The following is a 23,224-nucleotide window of genomic DNA, read 5'->3' on the forward strand; positions in this document are numbered from 1 at the left end:
TCACACTCTTCAGCTTCTATTACTAAAAATAGTTACCCGTCATAATCCCAGTTGCAAAGACTTCACTTTCCATTCATCAATTGCTAACCTTCCAGCAAACTCTCTCTGGGAGCCCAATACCATAAATTATTCAATTCTGCCAGAAATTCCGATCAGTTTTTTTTCATTCTGTTATCCCCACCCTATCCTGTATTCCCTAAATTCCCAAACTTGAAATCTATGGGGCCTCCTTATACCCACTCCCATCTGTGATGTTTTCTCCCTTGCATACAACCTAAAGTGTTTTACTCCTTTATTCATTTACCATGCTCTCCTAGATAAGCCACAACTCTCAGAAATGTAACTTTCTGCCCATCATTGTTAGGGGAAAAAAAAAAACAAAAACAAAAACATGGTGACTGCTCTCCATTTCAGTTCAGGATCAATAACTCCAAGCAGACACTCAATGTCCCCGGCAATTAGGTAATCTCTCCACTGCACTTCCTTTCCCTGACTCTACTAAACGATTGTTAAATAATTCTAGCTTTTCCACAAACTTCTTAGTTTCAGCTGGCAATCATGTTTCCTAGTTTACTAAGAATTTGAAGCAGTGTAAGGAGAACTTTGAGAAGTAACTAACCACCTGCTTCTGAGCCCTGTTTTGAGGTTTATTCAACACCCAAGAACTTTCTAGAACTCAGTGTCTGGCACCTTTCTTTTGCCTGGAATGCTCCCTGACATCATTTAGCTTTTTCTAGTCACTTTTTCAGTAAAGATTTCTAAGTGCTATGAACCCATCCCAAAATTTCAATACTGCCAAACTTGCTAATTCCCTTCCCTGATTTACTTTTCTTTAGCTCTTACCACTGACATATCAATACTCACTCACTAAAAATTACACACATTTCACAATAGAATATAGTCAGTGAGGCCAGAAACGTCTATTTTTTTCTATTTCAGTCCTTATAGAAGTACTTGTATTTGCTTTATTAATTAACTGAAATTGAATAAACATTCTCTTTATAGTTTTCCCGTAATAACACTTTGAGCAAAGTGTCCTTTGACAGAATGTGCCATACAATTTATCCCTTATCCAAAAATGAACACCTTCACCCCAAATTACATGCCTATCAAATTCAGGGAGCTCTATCAATATTTTGTGGCACGTGCTTAATTGAAAAAATGCCTACATGGTTTTCTCAGTCCGTCCTAACACATGAGGAACACTTGAGCTGTAGACATAGTTTTTAATCCACATTCAATGGTATTGCTGTTTGATACCTTGTGGAGAAGACTTCCATGGAGAACATTAGATTATTTGTTATTGTTTTTGACCTTTTCATGGCCTTTGATTCTATGAACAAAAATTGCTTACAGGTTCAGCTCAACTAGTTAAACACAGAATCCCACTAATTTTATCATGGTCATTGATACACAATGGCAAAATTCTGAGTCAGCAGGAAAAACAGTCTGATGTGCATTTTAGAATTTGCAGAAGGCAGTATCTTGTCCTGCCCTACTACGCTCTCCACTTCCCCTGTCCCACTCTGTTTATTCTTTCTGGATGGGATAACTGCACTGAACTTTCTCTTTCTAATACTGCCATGAAGACAACTATACAAACATTGCTATTTTCATTATTGCTAGAATTTACAGATATATTGTGTTCTACCAGAACTGCTACCCTTGCCAATGAGTGAGAGCATTTGTGAGAACTTGGAAGGAATAATTAAAGATCAACCATTTTCAAAATTATTAATAAAATTATTAATTTGAAACCATAGTAATGTTTACCTGACATATAACTTTACTTGATGCATATTTTGCAAAAAGTTTTTTACTGGCCAGTCAATCAAGAAGTTGCATTGTACAGAACTGTGTTCTGTGCTTGGTTTATTTGGGATGAGATCTTAGTGTTTTTTTTTTTTTTTTTTTTTGCTTCAGATGAGACAAACGTGAGACAGATGTCTAGTTCCACCTTCTCAGAATTAGACTGACATAAATTTGTTGGACAGATGCAAAACAACCTATGCAAAATTAGGAATGTAACTCTGCTTAATTCCCCACATGCCTACTCAAGTAACTGATGAAGTCTTGGAACATTTTCAGTTCTCAAATCTAGCAGATGTCTGTATTTCCTATGTATCTTTGCAAATAAAATAGATTTAGAAACACTGGGTTGTTAGACACTGTTACACTGTTTGTCACCACCCCCTAAATAAAAGTAGTTATTATACACATATGCATACAATTCTATGCTTACACATTGCCTTACGTTTTAAATAACTAGTAGAAAGCACAATTTCACTTTATACTTAATATACTAAAATTTTATAGAAATTTCCTTTTTATGATCATTTAAAGTCTTTTATTTCATATCTATGAAAATATTTATAGCAATATCTCTGCTAATCAACATTTTATAACTCTCCCTTCTCGCTGTCTTTTGTTAAAAGACAAAAATGGTGCAGTAAATATCCTTCTCTTCGACATTTCAAAGGTATGAACACAAGCAGAAAATAAATCTCTAGAAGTGAATTTTCTGGGTCAAAAAAGTATATGCATTTCAAAAATAGTAGATGTTACCACATTTTTTTTCAATGAAGGCTTTATAATCAAAGTCCCTAAGAGAGACATATGAGCGAGAGAGAGAGAGAGAGAGAGAGAGACACACACACACACACACACAAAGATTTCCACATGTTCTTTATGAAATTAATGTTACCTAATTTCTAACAATTGCTGATGTAAACATGATAATGTAATTTTGTTATCCCTTATTGTGAACAGTTTGTTCATTATATCTTCTTTCCATTTGCAGTCTGAGCCTTTTTTTTTTTAATTTTAAAAGTCTTTTAATTTTTCTAAATAAACATTATTGTGTATATTTGAAGTTTACAAAATATTATGGGTTACATATAGATCTCAAATGGCTACTATAGTGAAGTGGATTAACATAATCATCATTTCACATAGTTACTTTTTATGACAAAAGCAGCTAAAATCTACTTATTTAACAAAAATCCCCAATACAATGCAATTATTAACTTTAGTGCTCATGTTGTACGTTAGGGAAATACAAATTAAAATCGTGAGATATTATCTGTTAGGATAGTTATTATGAAAAGGACAAGAGATAACCAATATTTTATATTTCAGGTATTATAAAGGTTAGCAGATGATGTCAGGCCCTTGATAAAAAGGGTAATGAAAAGTATTGGGGTCTCCAGAGGTGGTGATTCAGGTATATGGCACTCTTTAAATTATCTGAAGATATATATCATAATTGTTATAAATTACAAAATTTATCATTTGAAAACATTTTTAATATTATCCACAATGTACAGCCCTACAGACAATGAAAAGATGTCTCATGGCTTGACAAAGATCTGAGGTTATAATTCTCACTCTACCCTTATTTGCCTTTTCTGCTGTATACATATAAAAAATAAACAATAAATACATAACTAATTAACAAAAAATAAATCATTAACTGTTTTCAAGTTTTCAAAGTGCATTAAATCATTTTTTTTCCATAAAAATACATACAATGTATAGGGTTGGGGTTATTGCTGCTCTTCAGTTTAGAGATGAGAAAAATGATAGGCAAATATTTTAGCAATGCTACATATTAATAGGTAATTGATGACAATCTTTGTTCAATTAAAATTTACTTACTTTTGTGAATTAATTCTAAAATTAGTTTTAGCAGACGTAAGGAACATATTTTCTTTGTATTGTTAAATAAAATATAATTTATATCAAAATACTTCCAAAACAACCTGGCAGAAAAACTTTCTAATAAATATTCTTCTCTTGCTCACTTCTTTTATGTAATTCTATTGCACCTCCCTCTTTCCACAGCAATTATTTCTGACTAAAAGTGCAAAAAAATACCCATCTTTTTAAAAAGTTGAATGTAAACTAACTCATTTCGAAGTGATTTTAGGTGGTCTGTCTTTGAACTACATGTTGAGTAGTTTGCATCTTTTATTGAGACATTAGAGAATACAAGCCCTGTCCATTTGAAATTTGTGTTGATTTATTCATTATTATAGATTTATTCTAAAGCGTTTCTCTAACACTTAGTGAACTTTAATTCTCAACTCATTTACAAGCCACCACACATTAATTACACTTTTTGGGGGATTATATATGCTTCATCACTCTCATCTTTCTAGTTTAGAACATCTCTGAATTACATTCTCACCTCTTTATTAAGTACGATCATATGACTTTGTGAGCATTCTTTAAAATATTATAAAGTATATAAAATTAAACATTTTCATTTTGAATGAGAAACACAACTATCAAACTCACTTCATTTTTTCCCTTGTACTTTTCTTTTTTTAAATTAAGGAATGATACACTTCAATGTATGTTCTTTAAAGTTGAAAGAAAGGGAAATGTTCTCAAAAGTAAAATTCATAACCTTTATTGAGGCAAGTTCTTTTTTGCAAGTTGAATAGCAGACAAATATTATTTGAACCAAAAAAGTGCATTGCTGATATATGCAAGTAAGAATGACATTCAATATGTTGGATATTTGTGTGTCATGTTTTATGTGAAAATATATAATAAACCCCTAGTGCCTTATTAATTTCCTCAAGGTGCAGAGTTGGTACTATAGAAAACATTCACTATGTTGTGGGAACTTTAAGTGGTATAATCTAAACACCGATTTGAGAAACTCAAAAGAAAAAGAAATTGGTTCTATTTTCTTACATAGTTGGAAAGTGTGTGTTTGGCCAAGTATCCTTAGGAGGAACATGTTAATTATTTTACCAAAATGTTACATTTCCTGTATTTATCAACTTGTTTTTTATATATTTCAGCCATATATAAATTACTTAGAGGTAATTTCAGCTTTTTTATCACCAAAAACCAAGCTGTACTTTTATTTATTTACATAAAACAGATTCATTCTTTGGCTCCTAGGATAGTATTTTGACTGGCTGTAAATTAAAACTGTCTCACAAAGAAGTTTAACAACAAGAGTGCACATTATTCGGACTCAACAAATCATTCATTCTAAATTATGCAAGCATTATGACTTCTTTTGAAATCTTAAAACAGATTACTATCTTAAAGTTTTCTCATTTTTTTAGGATTATCAGTTACATATTGTTTTCTTACTCAAAGTTTTATTTTATTTTTAAATTTTTTATTTATTTTTATTTGACAAATAATACTTGAGTATATTTGATTAATTGATATAATTCTGTTTACTATAGTTTACTTTTTTCATTTTTCAGTCCATAAAATAAAAATAAACTTTTGAAATAATAAGAATATTAGAAGTTTAAAAATGTTAACAGACTAATAACTTGAAACACTTTAATTACAGGCTACCTGTGGCCTATAGACTTGAAATGTGATATACATTACTATATAGCAAACTACATGGTATACATAGAGATGTAGTTTTAAATAATTTTTTTATGTTAAAAAAGTATCTTGAAATGATTTCTTTTCATCTGGAAAACATAGCCTTCATCCTATTCAACAAAGAGAATAATATAAATTGTCATTAAACTTTATATCTAGAGGTGATATAACCCTTTATTTTATTAATGAAGGAACTGAAATCAAGGATTTCATCATTTATCAAATATTCTTTCTATATTATGTATTAAAATACTGGATGATATTAATGAAGCAGTCTAGTTGCAATTTGATTATGATTTTACTTCTATTGTTATGAGATAAAGTAGGCCATGCACACGCCATGCATATTTATATGTATATAAATATCTAATTTGGCAATAGCTTCCTTTAACTTGGTTAATTATAAAAATGATCTAATCAATTATTCCATAAAGGGTAGGCAATTAATGTGTTTCTTTATTTCATTTTATTATAGAAGATACAATATTCAATAATTTATATACTTGGTATCAAAATGTTGATTTATTGGCTATTCATTAAATTAACATAGTTCACTATGAACACTAAACTACAACATTTCAAACTATTGTGTCATGTTAATTATTAACACAAAATCCCCTACGAATAAGATATATTTCTCTATCAACTAATTATCCTCTGTGAAGCACGTTTTGTATTTTCAAAATAACAGCACAAGTCAGTGTTTGACCTTTCCTAGAAACTATTAAAACTACCTAACAATGCTCTGAATACTGCTTCTTTGATGGTTCTTGAAAAAGAGTCTTCCTTCTTTTCATTTAAAATTTATTTGTTTCCATGGTCACATCACATAAACTTTCTTAGAATGAAAACCACAAAATGTCATCTTTAATTGATTATTAAACATTCCTGGATTCATTTAATAGTTCTAAATATGCATCTCACCTATGTTCCATACTTCCTAATACAATTGGTGGGATTATGGTTAATAAATAATAGTGATAGTACACTCAATTATTATAGATGTTTCAAAAGGCAACACCTGAGTGATTTATAATTGCTAGTTAAAAACATTGGACAATCTACAAACATGTAAAAATAACTGAATAAATCTGTTAATAAGCAATCCAAATATCATATGGTGATAAAATGATTCAGCAAAAGTATTCAGACATAAATCAGAAAAGAATCAAAGTATTTTAATTATTACATAATTGGCCATGTTAGAAGAATCTAACTGCTATCACTTAATTTGTAGGATTAGAAATAGTTCATTTTATTAAAAAGAAAAAACTGAAAAATAATTCTTAGTAATATGTAAGTAATAATTCTATATATGGAAATTTTTTCTGGGTTTCGGAATAATTAGAAAAAATATTTAAAGTAATTCTAGCATATGCAATATAGTGTAACATAGAATATTTTATCTAACGTAAACTATAAGGAAGTAATCATTTCTTTTGACCACATTTAATTTTTTCATTTTCCCTGTGAAATTTTTACAAACAAGTATCTCAACATTTTTGTACCATACTATGTAGTTAAAAAGTTTTTCTTAGGTCAACTGCATAAAAGCAACCTTCAGGAGTTATGCCAAGCAAGTTTCTGATTAAATATTAAATGTAAATGATATCTTGGTCACAAGAGCATCATCAGTAAATGCTTCGGAGACTGGATGATTCTTTGCCACTAAAAAGATACTTAAATAGTGTTACCCAATGTTTAATGAAAAACTGTATCTCTGTCCTCTATAATCACCACAGTCCTTCAAAATACTCTCTCCTTATCCATGTGACCCTATGTATTATAGATAGAAACAGTTCTCCCGTGGCTCCACCAGGGCACACTCCCACTCACTCAAGCCTTCTAAACCACAATCCCCTCATCATTTCTCCGTATTCAAGGAGGTGTGTGTTCTTAAGGATGCTTCTGCCTGGGAATTCTGTCTTTGCTGTGATACTTAGTGTCACCAGCGTCTCATATATCATGAAAGCCTCTTCCCATCTCTCTGCCTTTTACCTGCTGGAATGTGGAATTTAAACTGCTTTACACCATCTCTCACACAAGGTTAATAATAGCAATGAGCAGACACTAGCATTAACTGAAATTGAGAAATAAATAAACCAACCCTTAAAACCCTTGAGCCAATCCAACCTGTGACATTTTTCACTGGCTGCCTCAGAGCCACAGCAGAAGTACCCCTGCCACATTATTCTGCATAGCAATTCAGCTCGTTCCATCAGCTACCTCCAAATCCGAGTTCTGGACTGCCTGCTCCTGCGCACTGACTCATTAACAGCTCTGTGCAAGGAAGAGGCACCTCCAGGCCCTGGCCTGCAAAATCACTAACAGTTCTCTTTTTTTACTTAATATCTGACTTTGTGTTCCTCTGATGCTCTTGCAGAACTAAAAGTTTCTACGTGTGTGATTATTCTTTTTTCGTGATTTGGACTTGAAGGAAGAAGGGGAGTCAAAGGCAGAGGACAGAGCACAAGGGAGCTGATAGTGCCCTTGTGTTCAGTGTGTACTGAGACTGTGTTCAGCACTTCGCATGCATCATTTTTTCTTATACTTTTCCTATGGAATTGGGTTCATCCCTCTTCTTGCTACGAGAAAATGTAATCTTTTAGAGGGTATCTCTTACTCATATCTTATTGAAGTGGCATTAAATACTAATATCTTGCTGAAGTAACAAAAAGTCAATATTAATGGATTTTTACAAACATACACACTACTAGAATATATACTTTTTAACTACTGATTGACTAATTCAAATTTTTCTGAAAAACACAATTAAGAAAATAAATTAATATATTTTATTCTAATGGGATAGGATGGATTTCAATCTCAGTTCCAAAAAGATTATGTACATTACCTTAGGAAATTTATATTTTAAATTATTTTCTAAGATAATAATCTTAAATTGCATGAGTGATCTGAAGTTTAAAGTACAATGCTTATCTCTCTAAAAATTTTATTAGCTTGGATACAGTATATTAATTATATCATGCAGCTTAAAATGTTATGGAAAAATTATCTTTGAAGATATCATTCAGTGCCCTATGGAGTAGCAGCAAGTGAGAAATTACAATTTAATAGAGGGTGTGTTATACTAAAATTGAAATTTGCTCAAATATTTGTTTTGCTTATTTCTTACTTAATACATTATACAATTCATTGAACTTAATTTATAAGTCATCCCCAATGCACTGTTAATTAAGACCACATATTTTACAATTTTAGGATCAGATGGTTTGCTTTAGTCTTTAAAAAAATTACACAACGCAAAATTAATTCATTTCTGTTATAAGAAACACTATCAAATAAATTATATAAAATCTAAGCTTCAGTAGATAGATTTAAAAAAAAAATTCTAAGTGTATATAGAAGGTGATTATACCAGGAGTGTCCAACAGGGGGTGAAAATCTTATTCTAGAACATTGCCTCTCACAATTCCTTACTTAACCAAAAGATATGTTATTGTAAATAGTAAAGAAAAAATCATATCTCTATAGCTACCAAATAGACACATCAGTAATGATAACTACATTGGTCAGAATGGGCCAGGTTATGCCACACTAAAGAAAGAAAAGAAAAAAGATAACAAGAATGAAAACTGTGAGTTTAGTGGATTAACACTATAAATATTTATCTCATGCTCACTACAGTATACGTGTCCATTATGTGTTAGTGGGAATCCTCCTCCACATACTTATTCACGGATGCAGGATGGCCATGTGTTAGGTGCATGGACATACATGCTGTAGTTTGGATGCAGGGATCCCACTGAGTTTTCTCCCTCTTCAAGGGAGAACAAGGAAGCTGTTGATAAAGTGTTACAAAATGGCAAATTCTCTGTCATCTTGTGTCCTGTGGCAAATTTTGCCTCCATTACTCCCCTGTTCCCCTAACCAAATAATACAGATAAGTTTCAAGACAAAGTAATATTGCTCTTGACTGATGTTTAAGGAAAAAAATTAAAGTGCACATTTTTCAGTTAACCCCCATCTTCCCAACCGAGATCTATGGGTTGTGGGAATTATCCCTTTAACTAGGTTTATTTAGCTACGTTTTTACCTTTGTTAATTTCACTTAGGCCTGTAACAGATTTTAAGAATACTGAATTTGTAATAAAATTTTAAAATAATGACTTTTTTATGCAAATTGAATGCAAGGCCTCATCATGGCAAAATAAAGTGGCATACTGGTAACTTCTGAGAAAACTGTTTTGTGTGACTTAGGAATAAACATTTAAACAATCAAATATGTAAATTTTATATTGCATAGTCTCTAAACATTTTCTTAAATTCTCACTGTTTTATCATCCTCAAATATTGCCTTCGACATATATCAGATTTTTGTGTTACTTTGATAGTTTACCTTCTTTAAGAAATAAAAATATGTAAGCAAATCTGGGTTGATTTTATTCATATATATTATGCCTAGACATGTAGTGTCACAAAATAAAAACAAAATATAACATTCAAGTGAACCAGACTAGAGGTTAGAATATGTTTAAGTACTTCTCATTTGTTATGAAGTAGCAAAATATTTTATTCTTGCTTCAGACATTCAGGCTAATAATATGCACACCTTTAGAGAATAAACTCAATCAAGGGGATTTAACTCAATCAATGAGTTAAATCAATTGATATTTAAAATAAAAATAGAGGGCTTTAAGTGTCACCAGGTTTGAAACAGAGTCTTCATTAATAAAACATTTTTGGGCAAATCACACACAAAGGAGGGCAGCAAAATACCCCAGCATGTATTATTTTGGTATTCTGAGTTTGGGCATAGTCAGGAAAAGAAGCTCAACTACAAACAAAAACAAGCTTTCCAAGGTCCTCAAGTCCATTGTGTTCTCTTGTAGTTCTTGCAATATATGGCTCTTACTTTCTCCCGGAAGAGTGTATCATCATTGGGAGGATGTTTTAATATTTAAATGTTTCTCTATGATGGTGTCATGTTTTTTTTTGCTTTGTCTCTCCAACAAAATTGTAGGTTTTGTGGACTCACCATTCCTTCGTGCCAACTTAGCCATTAGTGTAGTGGGTGCATAGATTTTTGAAGTGTCTCTTACACAGCAGAAGCAGACAACCACTTGTTTGTCTGTTTGTCAGTCAGACAAACATTTGGACCTTTCTTTAAGTAGAGAGACCATGATTTTAATTTGAAAGAGCTGTCTTTAAGCTCTCAGATTCTTTCTTCTGCTTATTCTAGTCTATTCTTAAAACTTTCTACTGTGATTTGTATTTCTTTAAATTAATTTTTCATTTCCAAAAGTTATATATATATATATATATATATATATATATTTAATATGCTCATCTCTTCAGTGAATTTTTAATTCATTTCCTAAATTGTTTTTCTGGTTTCTTTGAGATGGTTTTCCATTTTCTCTTGGATCTCATTGAGCTTCCTTACAATCCATATTTGGAATTTTTTATCTGTCACTTCAATATTTTCATTTTGGTTGGCATCCATTACTAGAGAGCTAGTGTTCCCTCTTGGGGGTGTCCTTTTCCTCTGATTTTTCATACTTCTAGAGTTTTTTCACGGATTCCTTCACATCTGGGGCGGCTGTCACTTCTTATTCTTGGAATTTCTTTTGTTTAGATGTGGCTTTTTTTTTTTTTTTCTTCCTCCTTCCTTTGTAAGGGAGTGTTTGTAGCATATGTTGGGTAAGAACCTTTGGCTTTGCTTGTGGGTGCTTTGATGGGGATCTAGGTTCTGGATGGATGGCCTTGTTATAGATATCCTTTGTGTGGTGGTTTTCTCAGTTGCTAGTTATCTGTAGGCTGTAGCAGTGGTGCTATGTGTGTGGCAGATTCCCTGTCTTTCTTTGATGAGAGAGGATGGGGGTCTTTGAGATCCTTTCACTTTCCCCAGTCCTGTGGTCTTAACAGTGTTTATTGTATTGGCACGTCCAGTTTAGTCTCTGAGACAGTATGTGGTGCTTGTGGGTGGAATCAACCACACCTTGTAGGGCTGAGTCAACAAATGCTATACCGTGCTGTGCAAATTGACCTCCCTCTCAGTAGGTGGCATTCGCCAGAAGGAATAAGCTGCAATGTTTTGGGGACATGTGACTGGTTCTAGCCCCTCAGGTGAAGCACTTGAATGCCCCAGGTGGTAGGTGGGGCCCTGGAACTTCCAGGTGAGTCCTTATTCTCCACCCCAGCAGAGTGCCAACATGGGGCTTAAGCTGGGTTGGGTGAGCCTGCCCTCAGGCTCCACAAAAGCTGGTAAGGTAGCTGTTTTGGCAGGGGCCAAAGATGTGCTCCTAGCTTCTGAGGAAAGCTGCCAGGGAGGGGCTGAAGTGGCCCCACCTAGTCAGAAAGTATGCTTGTGGAAGCAGGATGGGGGTGCCATTTGAGATCCACAATCTGGTTGTGGAGAGCAGCTCTTCTCCCCACCACCCCTCCTCTGAACTCTCCCTCTAAACTCTCCCTCCATAGTCTGCCAGTAGGCAGGAGCTCAAGCTAGCTGAGCTCCCCCATGATGACATCGTGGATTGAGAGCTTCCTTGTTCAGTATCCTGCCCTGGGCAGAGAGCGAAGCTTTCCTGTGGGGGTAGCGGTGCCCCACCAGTGCACTGTGGCCGGGAACCACACTGCAGTCTCCTTTCAGTTCTGTCTATGAGGGCTCCCTTGCCCCCCCAGATTGGTTCACAGATCTCCCCTCTGTGCTTCTGAGCAACATAATCAAGTACTGTGGGTACTGAATCTGGTCTACAGGTCTGTCCCTGGGTCCCAGAAAATCAATTTCTGACAGTGCCAGAGAGAAGCTTGCTGGTCCTGAGTTACATATAGGATGTTCAAGCAGGTTTGATGTCCCCCCACCTCAGGGTGCGCCCTGCTCTGATGGAGCAGCTGAGCAAGCTGCACTGAGGATGGCCAGTGAGCAGGGAGTGCACGGTCCAAGCACCCTTTAGTCCTCTGCAGGTCTTTAAGAGGAAAGGTTTGAGCCCCACTCTCTGTGGAAGCTCAGCAGAGGGGAAGCAGCAGCTCCTGAGAGCCCCGACTCAAGTGTCTCTCTTGGTAGCCATGGGGAGGGGAGGGGAAGAAGAAAAGAATCTGAATGGAGGACAGCTAGCACTCTGGTCGTCCCTGTCCCTCTCTCCAGAAGGCAGCCCACCTGGAATGTCCAGGCACTGGGGTCATGCAGATCCCCCAGGACCCACCTGTGGCTCCTGCAGTCTGGACCAGAGTTGGGAAATGTTTGTATGCGAATGAGCAAGACAAGAATTGAGGGGCTGAAGCCCCCTGGGGAGGACAAGGGTGCACAGTGTGTGAAGAAGCAATATGGCACCTGCAATCTTGGCTCAGGTCTGTGGTGACCGGAAGCACCTCGAGGGGGCTGGCAGTCTGGTGCTTTGACCTCAAGAAGCTCCCTGTTCACTGGCGGCAGCAGTTTTTGGGCTCCTTAGGGTAGAAAGGCTGTCTAGCAGCTTGGGAGCATGCTGATTGCCAGAGATGTGAGGGAGGAAGAAACAAACCACTCCACCGGCCCTTTCCACTGGACTCTAAGCCTCTCAGGCGTTGACCTCTGCTGATATCTTGCCCCTTGTTCTGATTCACAACTTCTTCCTGTGGAATCTCTTGTAGGTTCTGGCACTTTCCCCCCAGAATTACATCTGATCTATGATTGTTTGGTCTTTTATTTTTCATCTATAACTCTTCCTTCTTTCTGAGATGATCTGGCAGCTGGTGTCTCTGGTCAGCTGTCTTCCCCGATCCCCCTAGATATTTATTACATTTTACCTATAAGATAATACCTATCTTAATTACCTATAAAATAATAAAAAAAGTATTCTCAAGGTATTATTAGCCTTTATTTGAAAGAATAGCAGTTACGTTTATTCTTTTTTCCTACAAAATATCAGACTTTTGTACCATATGTAGAAAATCTATTCTTACTAAAGAATTATATAAATATTCATCAGAATCTTGGGCAGCATTTTCTGGATTCATATTCCATTTAAATATTTCATTCACGTCCCTGTTTTCCCTTTACTTGACAAAAATAAATAAATGACAATCTCTTGTAACATTTTTATTCTTATGTTTTAATATTCTTCTGATTTTTCTCTACATCTCTAGTCACAACCATATTTTCTTCACTGGTTCTTATTTCTAGACTATTTCCTTAATATTGAGGTTCCTCAGGATTCTATCCTGGACTTTCTTTTCTCCAAGACACCATAGAGTTTACATGCTTTATTCTATATCTCTAGCCTAGAAAACATTACTGAAATACTTCCCTGATGTCAGCACTGAGTTAGCCACTTCAAAACCAGCAATTAGGGGACCCACAGGCACTCCAAAATTTGACATTATCCCTTTACTCAGTCCCACATATGTTCCTCTTGTTGTATTTCTTTTCTCAATACATGATATTGCCCATGTAACCAGGAATTGTTTTATGCATTTCATTGTCTGGCAGCCCCCACATACAACCAACCAATAATCCCTATTGATTTCTACCTCCTAGATATACCTCCATTTCATTTTATTCTTCATCTACTAGAATCATCTCCAAATTATTCTTGCTTCTTCTTCTCCTGACTCTTACAACATATGATGAATTTATTTACCATGATTATTATTGCTTTCTTCCCAGGGACCACAGACCATTGTTTTCACTGGTGAATTAACAGTCAATGCCTATAATAAGCATTCAATATTTATTTGTTAAGTGAATGACCTGAGGCCGGTGACTAGTATTCGTCTGCTGCTCAACAGCTTCTGATCTGGTCTCCTTCCTCCTGTATTCCTCATGGTTTGTGCCCAGTCATCTTCACAACATGTTTTCTGCAATAGAGAGGGGGAGCTTTCCTAACCACATTTCTGATCTTGTATATGCTGTCTTAATTAAAATACCTCTAACCATTTCCTTTGCAAGTAGAGTAACATTAAGCCATTAAGTTTCCTTAAATGTTTTGCCACTATCTGATTGTTTTCTTCCTTTCTAGCCTCATTTGTTGCCATAACCTATTTTTTCAATGCCATATTCAAGTTATACTGAATATCCTTATTTTTCTTGAGAAAATATCATCTCTATTTTTCTTTCTGACACTTCTCATGGAAAGAATTTTTGCTCTGCTCTTTATGTGACTGATTATTATTATGTTCCATATCGTATACCTCTCGCCCCAGAGCACCTGTCTTGATGCAGTTCAGGTTAGCTACTCAGCTACTGCACATATCTTAGAAAAATTATCAGTATATTAAATTGGTTATTCAATGAACTTGTAATATGAGATTTTTAGAGAGTATATGCGCATTTTGAAAATAATAAATCCTCAGGAACTTACACACTCACTGCCTAGAGCCCATGAGTTTGTTGACTCATTTATATGAATTGTGTTCGTGAGAGTATTCGATTCTTCAAAATGATTCTTTTTTTTTTTTTTTTTTGGTAATGGATCTTCTTTTGTTCCAGATAAACCATTCCATTATGTTTTGATGGTGATAAACTTTGTCTATAAACCACAGCTACAGGCATAAAACCCAGATTTGAGAAATTATAGGTTTCCCTAAGAATTTCTTTTGGAATTATAAAAGAGTATGGCTCTCTTTTTTTCAATGGGATTGCTAGTTAGGTGACAATATCGATCATGCACACAGAAAGGTTTCTGAAGAACCTACACCAATGCAGAGAGAAGAAGTGCCAAGCGGTGGCAGGTAGAGTGATGGTAATACCTTCTCACACTCTGAGACCCTACAATCCCAATCTTGCATAAATATCCTCTAGAAATTTGTACACATGTGCTACAATGAATGTAGGAAGATACTCAAAACAGCATTCATAATATAATACTTTAAAATACTCAAAAGCTATGAAAATGAGGATGGATTAAAACATTATTGTATATTCACATAATGGAATAGTATATTATTAAAAATGAATGAGCTCCAAAGAGCACACAAGAACTATTTGTGGAAACATAATATTTTTGGGGGAAAACCACATCATTGTTAATAGAATCATGGCTGAGTGCTAGAATAAAAAGATGTTAGTATCTGCTACAAAAGCTGCTTTAAATATTACAAAAAATTCCTTTGAATACACTTTCGAGAAATGGTACAATATTTTTCAGTTATATATTGTATAGGAACTAGAAACATTCAAGTATATGTTAGGGACACCATGAAACATAATGCAATTATATGTTTGTCTGATAGAACTATTTCACCTGAAATTATATATTATGGTTAAATACCCAATGGATAGTCACTAATGAATAGATTCCAGGTCTCCAAATCATGATTTTTTTAAAAATGTAGTATTTGAAGTTTCAAAAGTTATCTCAGAAGGTGACATATTTGTTTTATTATTTATCATTATTATTACCTTTTTTTTTTCCCCCAAGTTAGCATCTCGTAAAGTACTTGCTATGTCATGGAGACAAGAGGTTACTGTTGATTAAGAATGTGGTGGACAATGCAAGGTCATTTTCACTGGAGAAAACTGAAAATCACACTTGCAGATATTTGATTTCTTCCTTTTCCCCGCTTTGCTGACAGTCATCTTTTTATCTTCATCACATTACCTTGTTTGGGGTCTGTGTAGTGGATTGGAAAGAACGTTGCTCTCCAAGAACAAGAACAATACCTTTCTGGAAGGTTTTTGTTGTTATTGCTGTTCTAATACTGCATGTGTGCATATGCATATAATCCGAGGTATAAGGCAATTTTCTTTTTCTGTTTATTTTAACATTTATTGATGGATAACATTGTACCAAAATGAATGAAGAAATGATGAGAAAAATTAGAGGAGACATAGAAAGGTAGAATGGCAACATTAAGATAGACAAGAAGAAATACAACTTAAAAAAAAAAACACGGAAAGCTAGAAGAAAATAAACCACTAAGATGGAAAACTTAAGAATGCAAGGAAAAAACCTGTCAAATGAAAATTAAATCATAATTCAAACCTATCAGAATTTTTGACAAGAGTACATTGTCTATTCTTTAGGCATATGAGTGCCAAATTATCTTTATAATATTCTTAAAACTCTGCCATATCTCTCATTTAACCTGTTTCCACAGAGAGCATATGCACTATTGAGACTCTCTTTAAATCAGTTGTAAAGTAGTGATTTCTAACGTGTGATAGGATCCATGCAATGATTTTATTTGGGACATTAGGAAATCATAAATTACCATATAAATTGCTTCAGATCTTAAAGTGTTTTGTAATAGTTTTCTATCATTTATGCCAGTGAAAGAGAAAGCTGATTTGTATTTCAAAATGAAATAGACTTTTAAAAGTTATAAGCATGATAGATATTTAATTAAATAAAAAATGTAGGCATCATTTAAAATAAACACCTCTCATTATTTATTACTTATAAAATCTTAAAACTATTTCCAAAGAGTTCCATACATATATAAAGCAACTCCATACTCTCACAACCACATGCAATTCTACTGTATATAATCTCACTCTTTGCACGTTTGTTTGTACCGGCTTTGGATATAACTAACTCAAATTATTTAAGAAGAAAGTAAATTGCAAAAAAAAAAAAAAATCTTATTTTTTATTATTTTCTTTTTTTTGAGATAGAGTTTCGTTCTGTAGCCCCAGGTAGAGTGCAGTGGCGTCATCATAGCTCACTGCAACTTTACACTCCTGGGCTCAGGTGACCCTCCTGCCTGAGCTTCCTGAGTAGCTGGGAATGCAGGGGACTGCAGGTGTACACCACCACATCTGGTCATTTTTTTCCATTTTTGGTAGAGTTGGGGTCTCACTCTTGCTCAGGCTGGTCTCGAACTCCTGACCTCAAGTGATCCTCCTGCCTCTGCTTCCCAGAGTGCTAGGATTACAGGTGTGAGCCACTGCGTCTGTCCTTAAAAAAGCAATCTTGACTCCCAACCCATCAATTACTCTTCTGCAGTTGGAGAAAGGTAATAGTAATTTTAGACCAGAATAAATTATCATACTACTAAAATATGGATTTTGCTTTTTATTTATCCATGTGTTTATTCATATATGTATGGATGCATTAATTTGATACTATATTCTCAAAATATGATAATGTGCCAAGAATGAGATTAGGCACTGGAAATAAATTTTAAAATGAAAAAGTGTTGAGCTCTGCTAGTGGTTATAATGAAGTAACTGGTATCAGACTATTCCTTTTACCATAATCAACCAAAAAAACTGGCTAAGTGTACGAGGCAATGATTTCTAGCCAGTGATTTATATGTAGCATATGTCAGTAATACTTGAAAGAATTTTACTCAGTTCTCTGCTTCAGAACAATTTCCTAACCAGGGGAAGAAAGAACTGAAACCAGGATTATGAGCAGAGTGTAGGATTCTTGCTGGGCAGAGGAGTCGAGAACAAAATTTAGGTCAGCTAAAGCAGCAGGGGCAGGTGTGGTGGGTACTGGAGAGCATTAGCTATGCAGGGAAGGAAGCTGGGTGGGGATGATCCCTAAGTTCTTGGCTGAAGGCTGGGTTCTGGGTTCTACATGATCAGGGCAAGACCTCCTGAAACTTATCCAATAACACCAAATACATGTTAAAAACAACAGAGATACTAGAACTTGAGTGGTGCTGGGTGAAGCACTTTGCAAATGGTTGGTTTTCCAGACCTTTCGTATTGGAGGGATTCTTATTAATATTAACACATCATTAACACCTCAACATATATCTGAGACATAAATAGTCAACCATATTCAAAATTGAAACTGACACATTTCAAAAATATTTACTTGTAAAGAATATAATTTTATGAGGATAACTATATTTTCCAAAACAAAACAAAGTTTACTGAAAAGAGTAGTGTCGTTTTATTTTTTTTGCAAATGACATAAATGCCTAGCTAAATAGCAGTCAGATGGATTCTCGTATTTGTCTTATTTAGTCTGACTTCTTATATTGTTTGGTAAAAGTATGTGAAGAAACCGCGCCTCCACAGAGATGTGGTGGAAAAAGAAATGAACAGTATTACACTTTTCAGATAATTGTGTACGTTTATTTTTGGTCCTTCATCCTAAATCAGAAATTGATTGTTTTTTTCAAGTTAGTTGCAAAATGGGATCTGGGGCCACATCAATGAATAGATCTTTTACCTGTTATTCCTCCTAGTAGTATGTTTATTTAAGTGGTAGAGAAAAATAACACTTGAAAAATATTACAATGAAATGCTCTGAATTACAATGACTTATAATTTGATAATTGAAGAAATAAAGAATCACATATTTCTTCTTTGATCACTCTTGTCTAGGAAGGCTGGCCTTCATTATGTACTTTTTGGTACAGTGTTAATAAAAAGTTACAAGCCAATTCATTCGAACCATTTATTTTCTGAAGAAACAAGTACCTACTCATTGACATTTTATCAGTGAACATGTATCTGAAAGAAGGCACCAAGGGAATGCTGAGTGAAATAAAACCTATGTATCTTTCCTTTACTTCTTAAGTCTTGCTTAATTATAATTTTGCCATTTAATTGATAATATCTTGGTGATCACATAGACTTTCTACCCAGAAGGACATAAAGCAAATGGATTGAAGACATCTTGGCACACTAGAAGCAATCATGGAATGTGTTAAAAAGTCAGTATTATGAGCACTCATCTCTGGAGATGGTTTGAATAGGTCTGGATCAATTCTAGAGATCCGTTTTTGTTAAAAACCTGATACTTATGCACATCAGTTTTAAGAACTGCTGTAATCAGTGTCATAATATGTTTCTAAATAAAATATATTTTTATATATTTGTGATTAACTGTATATTAAAGTGTTTTTTTCTTAAAACAAACAAAAATTGCCAAAATACAAATTTATAATCAACTGCTTCCTTCATTCCTTTAAGCAACAAGAGCTATGTAAGGTAATTTGGGAGATAACAGGTTTATGTTAGCAACACCATCAGTATCTAATAATCAAACTTTAGTTTTAAAAAGCCACATCTTTTTGCCATTCTATTCTAAACACAGCCCAGGGCAGTCGTAGCAGCATAGCTAGGCAATTTCTCATTTGCACATAAGTAAGCCTATCTGGCCCTCTCATGCTGGGATTCTCCTTTTATTTGTAGACTTACTTACTTTTTGCCTTTCCCTATAGAATAAAAATGCATGGAAATTTCGCTCTATATATTTTATGCATAAACTCTGCAGCAAAAGCCAGCAAGGGTCAACAGCCAGACCATCCGGCATCACAGAAAGGCGGACATCCTTCAGGCGCTCCTATGTGCTCTGCGTGAACGTTGAGGAATAGAAGCTAATAAAAGTTTATTCACTTCTTTAAGATTATGTGCCATATGCAAAACAGTTTTTTCAAAAAATCTTATTCAAAACTTCCAAGAAATTTTGTTATATATACTTGCCTATAATCAAATTGAGTTGATAATACATTAAATAAAACATAAAAATGGCATATTTAGAATCATGGCTAAGGCTCCTCTTCCTGTAAAGTATGAACAAGTGAATTAATCTTCAAAATCGGTGGTTTTGAAATCATATATAAATAGATAAATATTAATGAGATTAGTAATGATGAGGAAGAGGTAAATAGCCCCTCTATGATCTGGTTCTACTTCTGCGTATCACGTCCTGATATGGAATGCAAAATGTAACGATCTACCTATAAAACAATGGTATAAAAACAACCTCACTGAAAGGGTAGGGGGAAAGATGTTAACCTAAGTAACTTTGGACCTAACTGGTGTCTGTGAAAACCAATGGGAAAAGAAACTATACATAAAAAAATATACTTTAGTTGATAATGTGCATACCATGTGGGAATGGGATAGCAGTGCTGACTCTGCTATACATATATACTGGAATTGAACAATTAACTAAATGGATGACAGATAACCCACGATTGATAACAGATACAACATCCAGACAGAACAATAAGGAAACAGAGGATTTGACCAACACTATAGACCAAAAGAACCTATTTAATAAAAGACACATGTAGAACATTTCACTGTCCAGAACAGAATGCACATTCTTCTCAAGTGCACATGGAACACTTTCCAGGGTAGATCACGTTATGTCATAAAACAATTTTTTGTACATTTAAGAAAATTGAAATGATATGAAATATCTTTTCTGACCAAATGCAATGAAACTAGAAATCGATGCCAGAAAAAAACTAGAAAATTCACAAATAAGCAGAAAGAAAGCAATACAATTTTCAACAACCAATGGGTAAAAAGAAATAATAAAAAGGAAATTAGAAAATATCTTGAGACAAGCAAAAACAAAAATACAATATACCAAAATTGATGGGATGTATCGAAAGCAGTACTGATGGAAGACAAATGCCAACATTAAGAAAAGAAAACAAAGACCTCCACTAAAAAACCTGATAATATACCTCATGGAACTAGGGAAAAAAGAAAGATGAAAAAACTAAGCTCAAAGTTAGCCAAAGGAAGGAAATAATAAGTATTATAGCACAAATAAATGAAGCATAAAATATACAATGGGGAAAAAATCAATGTTTTATAAAAGATAAACAAATATGACAAGTAGTTAGCTAGACTTACTACAAATAAATAGAGAGAAGTCTCAAGTAAATAAAATCATAAATTAAAGAGGAAACATTATAACTGAAGTCTTAGAAAATAAGAGATCATAAGAGACTATTATAAACAATTATATGCTGACAATTTTGATAACCTAGAACAGATGGATAAATTCCTACAAACATCCAATATAGGACTGAATCATCAATAAATAGAAGGTCTAAATAGAGCTATAACTATCATGAAGATCATTAATCAAAAAAACCCAACAAAGGAAAGCCCAGGATCAGATGACTTCACTGGTGAATTTTACCAAATATTTAAAGAATTAACAATAATCCTTTTAAACTCTTCCAAAAAACTGAAAAGGAGGGAAAACTTCCAAATTCAGTTTATAAGGCCAGCAATAATACCCTGATGCCAAAGCTAGAAAGACACCACAAGAACAGAAGCTACAGGCCAATATCCCTGCTGAACACTGATGCAAAAATGCTCAACAAAACACTAGCTGACCAAATTCCACAGCACATTAAAAGGTCAAAAACCATTTAAGTAAACAAAACAAATGAAGGCTAAACATTTAATAATCAAACTTTCTACCAATTTGAGGGTTTTTTTACTGTTTTTTTTTCTGTTTTCTGTTAATTACTTCCTTTTAATATATTTGCCACAATAGCCAAGTGCCAAAGAAAATTAAAAAATATGAGGAAGTCATTTGTTTCACCTAGGATCATGTAATTATTCCAAATTGCCTACAATGTAAAGCCCATATTCCTCAGCATCACAAGGCATATGAGATTCCTGTCTTAGATGCATCTCCACATATGTCCCTCACATGTTTTATGGTGTCTCATACGTCTGTGGTCCCCAGTCCCCAGTCCATGGCCTGGTACCGGCCCATGGCCTGTTAGGAACTGGACCACACAGCAGGAGGTGAGCAGCAGGCAAGTGAGTGAATCTTCATCTGTGTTTACAGCCGCTCCCCATCGCTCGCATCACTGCCTGAGGTCTGCCTCCTGTCAGATCAGTGCAGCATTAGATTCTACATCATGGTGAGTTGTATAATTATTTCATTATATATTACAATGTAGTAATAATAGAAAATAAAGTGCATGATAAATGTAATGTGCTTGAATCATCCCAGAACAACCCTCCCACACCCCAGTCTATGCAAAAATTGCCTTCCATGAAACCGGTCTCTGGCGCCAAAAGAGCTGGGGACCACTGTCATATGTCATGTGGGCTTTGTTCATTCCTTTTACCGTTTTTTTCTTATTCTAGTCTGATTGGGTTATTTGGGCCTCCAGATAACTGGCTTGATTGTCAACAATGTCAATGGTGCGGTGGGCAGGTAGGTGGGTTCTTACGCTTCTGGGAAGTAGGTGCGGTGAGTGTAATGGCAGTGGTAGTTGCAGGACTAACCTCTGCAGTCCACACGGCATTTGGCAGTGGCTGCAATGGGCTGGATGAGCTGGTTCCCAGGTCCATATGTGGCACAGGCAGGTGGGTATTTATTATAGTAGTGGTGGAATATTGGGTGGGCCTAATCTTATGCCTTTAGGAGGAGTGTTCAGGTGCCAAAAATGGTGGACTGTGCTGGGATGTCTCTAGGCCCCCAGATGATGTGCTCAGACACTGGTGGGTGGTGGAGCCAGGCCCAGTGGACTTGTCTTCAGTACCCTCTGTGGTGCATGCAGGAGCTGGCTGTGGTAGACAGGGGTAGGGTGATCCCTATGCCCAAGGTGGAGTGCTGAGGTGGGGGCGGCAGTGGCTGCACTGACGCCCTGTACCAGAGAGGCTGGAGTTGCTTTCAGTGGCAGCAGCCATATGCAGGTGGCTGGGGAATATATACTTGTACTTTGGCCCCAGCTGTGGCATTCCACAGTGCGATTCCTGTGAGCAGGGGAATTTGTCTTTGACCGGCATGAAAATGAGTGGCAGCTTTGCTGTTGGGGGCAGCAGGGCCTTTGCCAATGGTTTGTGCTTCAGCCCTGGAGGTAGCAGCCAGGTGCAGGTGGGAAATGTCAATAGGCTTCAGGCACATGGAGATATAGGGGTGGCTGGGCACCCAGATAGGATACATTCTGTTGGCGGCTGGGCTCTCAATATGGTATCTGCTATAGCTGCTTAGGGCCCAGGAAGCGTGTGAGACCCAGAGAGAGCTCCATCTCTGGGCAGGGCCTTCACATGTTCCCAGGCAGCTCCCTATGTTAGACTTGGGGCCCACAAGGGTACAGGGGCTTTTCCATGGCTAAGATTCAGGAGTATGTGGTGGGAATTTGGAACACTGCGGGGGAGGGGGGTTCCTGTTACTCTTTCCCTACACTGGGGAGCCTCTCCAGGCTCCTGGCTTATCCCAGTTGAGAGCAAGCTGCCTTACTT

Source organism: Propithecus coquereli, unplaced genomic scaffold, assembly GCF_000956105.1.
Source record: "Propithecus coquereli isolate 6110/MARCELLA unplaced genomic scaffold, Pcoq_1.0 Scaffold55, whole genome shotgun sequence".
NCBI classification, from domain to species: domain Eukaryota; kingdom Metazoa; phylum Chordata; class Mammalia; order Primates; family Indriidae; genus Propithecus; species Propithecus coquereli.